Source organism: Stegodyphus dumicola, chromosome 3 (genome assembly GCF_044657685.1).
Source record: "Stegodyphus dumicola isolate Sdum_Otavi_A_Nest chromosome 3, ASM4465768v1".
Classification (NCBI taxonomy): Eukaryota; Metazoa; Arthropoda; class Arachnida; order Araneae; family Eresidae; genus Stegodyphus; species Stegodyphus dumicola.
This window is the reverse complement of record NC_140770.1, coordinates 105,612,193-105,622,598: the sequence shown is the minus strand read 5'-3', so window position 1 is coordinate 105,622,598 and position 10,406 is coordinate 105,612,193.

Here is a 10,406-nt window from a genome sequence, read left to right as displayed (position 1 = left end):
TTCTGTTTGTAATGCTCATATTAACTGTTAAAAAATAGAAGTAATCCGGAAAATATATCTCTGGAAAAAATATCCCCTTTCTTTAAATATTTTTATAAGCTCATAGTGAAATATAATGGATCATTTACACGTATTAAACGCATTACTTTTTTATTACAAATAAACAGTAAAACGTAAGGTATTAATAACTTCCATTTAAAAGCCGTTTTATAGTAAAGAATACTTAAGACAAATATATTCCGCTTTTTTTTTTTTTACTTGCATAACGTATTATGGAATTTGGTTTTCTTTGGTAGCATAAACTAGCATCAAATCCCTAACAGATGTTACGTGAATTAATCGTTCTATCTGAAAAGAACTATAGAGTCTTGGAAAGGTTTAAACCAATTCTGTATTTATTAAATCAGAACTTGAACATAAAAAGTATTTTTCGTGCTTGACAATCTCAACCACCGCTTGAGGCGAGATAAGTAGCAATGAAATTCAAATTAAACTAAACCTAGCAAACAAAAAGTACAGATCTAATGCGAAGTTGGCTCAAAATTTCTCATCAGCGTAATAATTTAAACGTCAGCAGCAATAACACAAAGCCGAATAATTGCAATCGTATTAGAGCTAGCTAAACCTAGTTACGAGGCCTCGAGAGGCAAAAACACACTCTATCTTACAACTCCAAACCTTCGATTTAAATACTTTAAAACTGTTCTACATTCTGGTGGGGAAACCGAAAGGAGAAGTGAGAGTAAAGCTCTAAATCATAAAGTAAATAATTATGCAAAATAATAATAACTCTGCAATCTTCAAGCTGTATATCAAGGGGAAATGAGATCATTTAGTGCATTTAGTGATGTTAAGAGCTGCAAGTAGATTTCTTAAAAGACATAACTATATTTTTATATCTTTTGAAAGAAGAAAGTAATTTTCGAATAATAAAAAGTCTGATGTGTACACCACATGACTTCCTAGTACGGAATATTAAATTATACGCATTTTTTCTTGTATTTCATTTAAACTTATTGGATTGAATTAAATCTACTTCGTCGACAGCGCATAAACCATAATAGAATAAATGCATTCTTTAAAATCCACTTTGTTTACCATAGCGACACTCTGAAGCTAGGTTCACTTAACAGTATTATACTTCGTTCATACTATAAGTCATAATGCACAAAATTTATATCATTTAAAGAATAGAATTATCTAATCGTTGCCACATGTTCTATTCAAATACTATAATAAAGCTAGAATGATGTATAAAAGAAATTAAGCAAACAAAACAAAAAACAAACAGTTTTTCACAGACGATTGAGTATTTCTCATTCAATTAATTCAGTTCTCACTTCGCAAGAAGGCAAAAATAAAATTTAAAAAAAAAAAAAAAAAAAAAAAAAAAAAAACCTCAAAATATCTATATTAAAAATTACGAAGTAAATCTTAAACACTTATTTCCTCGAAAAAATTCCAGAAAGGATAAAGCATGATTTAATTGGCAATAATAAATGAAGGCGTTATCTTTGTTGTTGCGAAGCTAAGTTTCTCTAGATTGGCAACAAATCCACTACCCTGCTGTTTCAAATGTAAACAAACAATGGCCGCCATCAAGAGAAGTATTAGGCTTTAGCGGCACTTTTTTTTTTTACAACTTTAAAATTGTTGATAATTCTAAAAATATTGCATACAGATTTACTAAAGGCATTAAAACCTTAACCGGAAGATAAGAACAACATAATTCAATCATTTTTAAAGCAAAAAATGTACAATTTACAAACATATAAGAGTAAAGAAACTGAGATCACTGAGCCGGGTAACAGAGTGGATATATATATAAATATATTTATATACGTTTGGTGCGGCCGATTGCAACCAAAATACGAGGTGCACATCTACATGTTATAGCAGTCCTATATACAAAATTTCAACGTTCTGAGGCTAGTCGTTTTTGAGTTATGCGAGATACGTACGTACGTACGTACGTTCGTACAGATGCCACGAAAGATTCTTTTCAAAATTCATTTTTAAGCAGTTACATTTATTTCATTTTATCATTTGTTTATTTAGCATTGGTTTAATTTTTTATCATTATGTGATCTTTTTTTCCATTCAGGAATATATAGTCCTATGTTCTAAAAATTTAAAACTTTTTAGTCCAAAGGAGCTTTTATCCCTGAAGGATTATTGTTTTCGGTTATTAATTTTGCGTTGAATCGCTATAAATGTCCGTTTCACTTTTCAAACTGTTGCTACCACATGTTAGAGCCCTGCATTATATTCGAGAAAATTAAATAATGAAAAATCTGCATAAATATATGTATATTGTTCTAGTTAGCTTACTTCTGTAAGCCCCGTGTTGTACATATGTGGTGCACTTGGAGTCTGTATGTTCTCAAAGGAAAAAAAAAAAAAAAAAAAAAAAAAATGTATGTATATTTTTCGCATTGTGATAAAACAACGGTACATAGAGCCATCGAATTTTAAATGACTTAATCCTCCTACGAATATGGGCATGTGGAAGACCAAATTTGAAATTTGGAATTTGTTTTATTATCGATTTCATATTTTGTAAAACTTTAACGAATTTTTGATTAGCAAACTCAAGGATTTCAAAGCGAGCAATGGCAACACTCTACGAGGAAAAAACCTTTTTTATCTCTAGCGTGCGGAACTGTGTATCGGAAATTCTAAAGATAGGCTCATTTTAAAATTATTTTGCGACGCTGCTATTGAACTGAAATTTATGGCTTAAGTGCAAAGAACATGATATTTAATAAATAAAGGTAACATTTAAAACACTAAAAAAACGCCTCTTTGGACGTAAATTAAAATCTGAAACCTTTCAGATTTTTTTTTTTTTTTTTTTTTTTTTTTTTTTTTTTTTTTTTAAGAGCAACGAGGAGCTCGCTTTTCCTTTGCATGGATAGAAAGCTAAGTATTTTCGTTTGGATTTCGAATTTTCCTTCCTGATTTTAATTGTCAACTGATTTTAATATGAAAAAATTGAAAAAGCAAGAAAATTTAAAGGTTTTTATACAATTCTAGGCAGTTTTTCATTCAAATAAAGAATAAGGCAATAATTATTAAAAAAAAAGCATTAGCGATTTTTTTTTTTTTTTTTTAGATAAAATAAGAGAAAAACGGAAAGAATAGAATTGGGGTGAAATTGCAATTTAAGATGGGAATAATATTTTAAAATAAAATGTCGACTTGCCAGAATTTTTGCTTAAATATTATTTGAATTTTCCCACTCAAAAGTGAAGAGATGCAAATATCAAATTTAAATCATTTAATCACGTAATTCGTTTCATGGGAACTGGTCAGCAGATATATTTCATTTTTCTTTAATGAAATTACAATTATATTCATTTATCCTGTAAAAATTTTGAGGTACATGTGCACCTGGAAGAACGAATTTCTAATTTATTTTTTTCTTCACTTAATATTTTGGACGAATTTAGTAACATTTCATATAAATTTGACTATTTAAAAGTAATGTGATGCCTGTGCTTGAAATAAAACATTTTATCTTCCGCGCGCCGACGTTTTGCAATTACGTAAAGTTCAACTTCCGAATCTGATCAACAAACTCCGCTATTTAAAAGCATGTGTTGTCACTGTTGTAAATAAAATAATTTTATCTTCCATAAGCCGCTGTGCTGCCATTCGGCAAAGAGTAAGACTTGTAAAATTTAACCTGTCTGTTACTGATTAACAAACTAAGATTTAAAAGTAATAAATGGAGTTCTTAATTATAGTATACGTATGTATTTAAACTATCTTGTCTACCTGGATTTGTTCTAATAATTCTTCGGAAAGTTCTCCAGTATTCATTACGTTTAGTATATCGAGTACGTTGTGATGATATTGTTTATGATATTGTTGTGATGATATTGTTTCTTGATTCTTTTTGTGATTCTTTGAGAAATTTTCGCCAGCCTCCGTTGCAGAAAGAAAAAAAGAAATTTTTCTGTAGCAGTAATATATATGATGCTAGTGTCTTCTGTTATAGAATTCTTCAATAAATATAGATATAAAATAAAAATGAAACAATCGATGTTTAAGCTAATATATGTTGCTATTCGACTGCCAGTGTATAATGACAAAATAGAATGTGTGCTAAAAATAATATATGTGCAGTTGAGATATAAGGTATTTCTCCCGCCTTCCTAGCGTGCTTTCGTGGTGTGGTTGTTTGCACGTTGGGCCGGTATTCCTGAGGTCCGTGATTCGATTCCCGGCAAAGGCGTTTGCTTATTTTTCATCTTTCCTGCTTCCAAAAAATACCTAATGTCTCCACAGAGAAAGTCTAAAGGAGAGAAATAAGCTAAAACATATTTTCATGATCGTTCGTATTTATTTAATAGTTAAACAACGAGATGACTTTTGTGCATTGAAAAATAAAATGCATGAAAATATTTTTCTTCTTTTCAGGTCTTTTCGGAGCATAATTAAAAATAGTTGTCATATTAAAAAAAATTACCGTGTTTACTCGCGTAAAAGTCGCACCATGTTTTGAAATAGAAAAAATTGTCAAAAGTGTGCTATAATATTATTTAATAGAGTTTCTCGCATAATAGGTGCACCTAGACTTTCATAGTGAAGAATCGGCAAAAAAAGTGGGACTATTACGCGAGTAAACATGATATGCGATGAGCTGCAGTACTGGCTACAGATCATTGTATATTTTCTGTTGCATCTAAAGCTTAGTACTATACTGTTGGGGTAACGCTACTAAGTTTTAGCATCGAACAATGATTAAATTAGTGTAATAAAAAAGTAATATTTTTGATTTGTTATTAAAATCAATGACTAATTTTATGGAATTATACTAAATGGACCCAGGGAAGTTATACAAACTGGATTCATTAAAACCATTACGTATTTTTCCCTTTTTTTGTAATAACTATTTTATGTGGCTGACCGACTCAATCGTCTTGTTTAAAAGGTACAGTTTTAAAAATAAAATTAATGTTGTTAAAAAGCTTGATATTTGCATCAAATTATATTTCAAAAATAAAACTACCGTTTGTTGCAATGCAAATGGCACTTAAAGGACCAAATAACTACGGTTTGGCTAAGCCTGCTAGAATCAGAGGTTGTTCGCACAATTTTTAGACAATCCTTTATATTTACAAAAATATTTTACCTAAAATTTTTGCATTTCAAATGTTCCGTTTGATAACCCTGATTCTTCGCTATTGTGATTTCAGAAACAATGGAGCCTTTTGTAATGTCGGAAGAGGTATTTTATCCCAGAACAGCTTTCCAAAGTCCAAGGAGGGTTGTATGTCGACGTTTGGACAATCCGATTTTTAAAAGTCCAAATGCGCAAAAATCTGTGGATAATACATCAGAATATTTAGTAGGGATATAATTTAAGTGTAGAAGCTTGATACACGCTTCTTGTTCCATTTCTTCCCGGAAATTAACTGAGGATTTTGACACTGTGGCTAAAGCGAAGGTATTTCGTATTTGAAAACTGGGTATTAGATAAGCTTCTGATAATATTTGGAATTGACCTTATAAGCTATTTCTCCCACCTTTCTAGCTTGCCTTCGTGGTGTAGTGGTTCTGCACGTTGTGTCGGTATTCTAGAGGTCCATGGTTCGATTTCCGGCGAAGGCGTTTGCTCATTTTTCATCTCTCCGGCCTCAAAAAAAAAAAAAAAAAAAAAAAAAATCCTAATGTCTCTACAACCTTAACATTTTTCTCCACTCTCCTCATTATTTTTAATTTGCTGTTATATGAAAAACCAGCAACAATCATAAATATCTTTGAAAAACATTCTTTGGATTCTTTGAACCATATTTTAAGATTTTATCTCCGCTTTGATGATAATAATGGATCACTATTGCAGTCATTTCAATACATCCAAGATTTATTTATTATGACAACATTTTTCCACTTTTGTACGAACAAATGTTTCTCATATAGAATACTGTAGCGCGTTCCGCGTTCTGCGATATGTTTTTGAGAAAGACGCCGCACGTTATGTTTTTTTTTTCCTTTTTAAGATTCAAATCAGCATTTATCACTTTGTTTACAGTTGACAGTGAGCATTTTAATGATTTTGCTACGGAGTTAATTTTAACATTAAAGATTTTTGCAAAATTCGAAACATTTCGTTTTTTTCCTTGGATATTATTTGGAACAAATTTTCCACTTGAAGCCAAACTTTGACGCTTTTCTCCTTTCTTGTTGACAGTACTACTTATCGTAGCTTTAGATATCGAAACATTATGGCTTTTATGGTGTTTTATAATTAGGTACGAATTTTTTTTTTTTTTTTCCGAAAAGGGCACAGACATAGCCTTCCATCCTATGCTTCTTTAAAATCGCCGTTTTGCATGAAAACAAAATTGTCAAGTAGCAGCTGATAATTAGTACTTTAAAAACTATAGATGCAGTTAAAAAACAAATTTCTAACCAGATGAATTGTTTTTACAGCAAAGCAAAATTGTACGAAAATTGTGGGAACAGCCTCCATATAAATTTACTATTACTATAAAATTCTTGTCTCAGTAACTGATATTATTAACCATTCCTTCCCCTCAAAAAATTTTTTTTTACAATTTAGACTTAAAAATATTACCCTTTTTTTTTTTTTTTTTTTTTTTTGTTCAAGAAAATGAACAACTGAATCTTCCAAGAAGTTCAAGTGAATTCTCGCATGCTATTTGTTTTCGTTTCGAATATTTAATTTTGCATTTTCTTTCTTTGTACAGGTCTTTTATTCTGTTATCGTAATGTGTTATGTATTTGAAAAAAAATCTAGCGTAATTTGCTGCTTCAGGTTTTTCTTAAAATATTATATTACTTAATAATTAATTCTTACTACTGTTTTTATGCTGTAGGGGGAATACGGTTTTTTCAGAATAACAGAAAATTTCTCAGTATCCCCCCACCCCAAGCAAACAATTAAGGTACAAAAAGTTTGATGTTCAGATAGTAAACACGATGTTGCCTCTAAGGAAGTGTCCAAAGTGTCTGGTCAAATGTCTGGCGTCGCAGACAATACTGTTCCGCAAGGAAATAACTACTCTAGAAGGCCTTGGAGACAAATTTTGGAGACTTCCTCTCATTTAGAAGATCAACAATAGCTACCTCCTACTTCATTCCAAAAAAGACGGAAAAACGTTAACATCAATTTCCATTGTTACGATTGCCATCAATAGGGAATAATTTGTCGGAATGGCTGTTTTTTAGCCTCATCAAAGTGCCGCAGCTTGAGTGGTACTAAAGTGTTTGTTTTGTACCGTAGAAAGTAGGGTCTTTGTCGGCGTTTCCGTTTACGAACCAACTTAAACAGGTGAAAAACGTAATGGATTCTTGGTACTGGCGAAATTCGTCTGGCGACAGATCCTATATACTACATGTCCGATAGCCTAAACAGCCATCAAAAACTCTAACACAGAAGCTGTTTCTAAATTTTCCGAAGCCTGAGGAGCAAGGCAGCTTTAAAAAATTTAGTGTAAAACAGTGTTAATACATGAACGTAATTTATTAGCCTAAATGTGCTTTAGCCCAAATGGGCTTTCCGTCTTGAAATGGCATTTTGCGTCGAATCACTATAAACGGCTGTATCACTCTTCAAATCGTTGCCGCCAAATATTATCGCCCTATATTATATTTAAAGAAATTAAATAATGAAGAATTTGCATGAATGTATGTATGTTCCTCGCATTGTGATAACAAACAATGATACCTAGAGCCATCAAATTCTGAATAATGTAAACCTCCACCCGAATATAGGCACCTGGAAGCCAGAATATTGAATTTCGTAATTGTTTCATTATCTGTTTCATATATTTTAAACTTTAACGAATTTTTGATTAAGAAACTCAACGATTTCAAAGCGAGCAGTGACAACGCATTGTACGGAATACAATATTTTGATCTCCAGAGCGCGAAACTGTTTATAGGAGATTCTAAAGCTATTTTTAAACAATTTTAGCCAAAGGGACGTTAGTCCAAATGCTCTCGGAATGTGCACGTATGTGTAAATGAAAAAAACGTCCCTTTGAGCGTAAGTTCTCAACCTTTTTTACCCCTATGTGCCTTTACCCTATTCACATTATTTATTCTCAAGTTGGGCCCAATTGTTACTTTAATCTATTCAATCTACTTGAATAAATTCAGTCTGAAAATTTACTATTTTAGCTCTTAATACGTATGAATCACAAAGTGCAATTAACAGAAATTTCCTGCAGGTTACTTTTAGATTCTAGACAGAAAATAAGAAAAGATGTGAAATTTTTCGTTGTGCCATTATTATTACTGTTTATATACATTTCGACAAATATATAATGAAAAAATTCCCGTTTAGCTACAAAATTTTATTTTGTTAAAAAAAGGAAATTATAATTTTCACTTTCTTCTACGAAGTAAAGGAAGTAATGTAATCGCGAAAAACTTCATATTTCAAGAAAAATATCCATTTTGACCGCTCTCGAATCCACTGTACGTACAGACAGAATAAAGGACACTTTCTTCCAAAACAAATTGTAGAATGGATTTAAAATGGATTCAGAAGAGACTTTTTCGTGATGTCCGTACTTACATACGTATGTATGTATCTCGCATAACTCAAAAATGTGTAGCCTCGGAGCATTGAAATTTTATATATAGGATTGCTATAACATGTAGTTGTGCTCCTCCCTTTTTGGTTGCCCCAATCGACTGTACCAAAATATATACGTATAAACACCTACTCTGTTACCTGGTTCGGTGAGCTCAGTTTTTCTTTGTATGTTGCTAGATTGTAAATTTTTTGCTTTAAAAATTATTGAATTATGTTGTTCTAATGGTCCGGTTGAGGGTTTTAATGCCTTTAGTTAATCTGTATGCAATAGTTTTAGAATTATCAGCAATTCAAAAGTTGTTCAAGGGCTACTAAGCCTAACGTAGCCGCTATTTCTTTACATTTGAAACGGTTAGTAGACCAGTGAATTAAATCAGTTTCTGCATCAAATTCAGTGCTTTTTTGCCGAGTGAGACCAAAAGTGAACTTTCAGTTTTGTACAGCGAAAAATTTGTCTTCTTGCCCGCTAGCAGAATTGCTTGTTTTTTTTTTTTTTTTTTTTTTCGAAAAACTCTAATTTTAATTGTAAAAATTGTTTTAACTGTATTTGGTGTTTTATATTTTACAATTTTTTAATGAAGATGTTTTGAGTTTTTTTGTATTTTCGCCTTGCCGCGAAGTGCGACCTGAATTAATTGAATAAAAAATACATCTCTAATGAAATTCGAGGAAATAAGTTTAAATAAAATGCAGGAAAAAAATGCATATAATTTAATAGGCCGTACAATGATGTCGTGTGGTGTCAACATCAGATTTGTTTTTTCTCTCAAAGTGACCTCAGATCCTGCATGCAGTCCGTGTGCAATTTGAATTTGACGCCACTGCAGTAAAGTATGAACATTTTAAAAATCTTGTATTCTAAACCTTCATACTTCAGTCTAGCTTCTTTCCTTCATATTCCAGTCTAGCTTCATCCATTTTTTTCGGACAACACTTTCATGTCACTCACTTGAAGCCAAAAGCCCATATTCAGTTACATTTAGTTTGGTTTGCTGTTATAATTAACTCCCCTATAATTGGTTTCTAATTCAGTTTGTTGTAACATTATTTCCATGATTAAAGATTTATTATGATGTAATTAATCCCATGTAAATACTAATATGTATATAGTATAATTAATCATACACCATTACATAATTAATCACATGTCACTGATATTTTGCATATTGTTTATTGATACACTGTTAAAATATTTGAGATTTAGATACCTACAGTTACGTTAAAGTGCGGCATGTCAATCCCTCTTCTTTCTGTATTCTAAAATTTCTGAAACGCCGAGGGAGAAGATTCTTCTTTCCGTATCTGAAAAAGTTAAATTTTGAATACATCAATTAAGTGCAAGGAATCGTTCGTTGATCAAGGATTGCTGTACAAGACCGTGAGTAGGTGTCACGAAGTAAATCAAATCGGAATCAGCTGGTAGGCTCTGATAAAATGAAACAGAAGTTCTTTCAAAAGGCACAATTTACAAAGGCTAATCTAATCTCTTGAAACATGTCATAAGGATTAAAGAATTATATTAAACTAAAATATTTGATTTCTGCCCTTTGCGAGAGCAAAGCTTATTTAAGTATATATGGCAATTGCTCACTAGGACAGTTTTTTCGGGCTTTCTAAGCTTGTGTAGCTTATACTTAAATCCTGCATTGTAACCGGGCAAGACAATCTCGCATCTCTCCTTACCCTCATCTTTCATTTACTTCCTACGGCACTCCTTTCTTAACGAATGAAATCAATACTGGTCTTTAATTTTTCATCAATGGATGTTATGTATCTGTGTCGTACTTAAACGCATGTCCTGATAATTTTGCTAACAATTTCTTATCAAAGC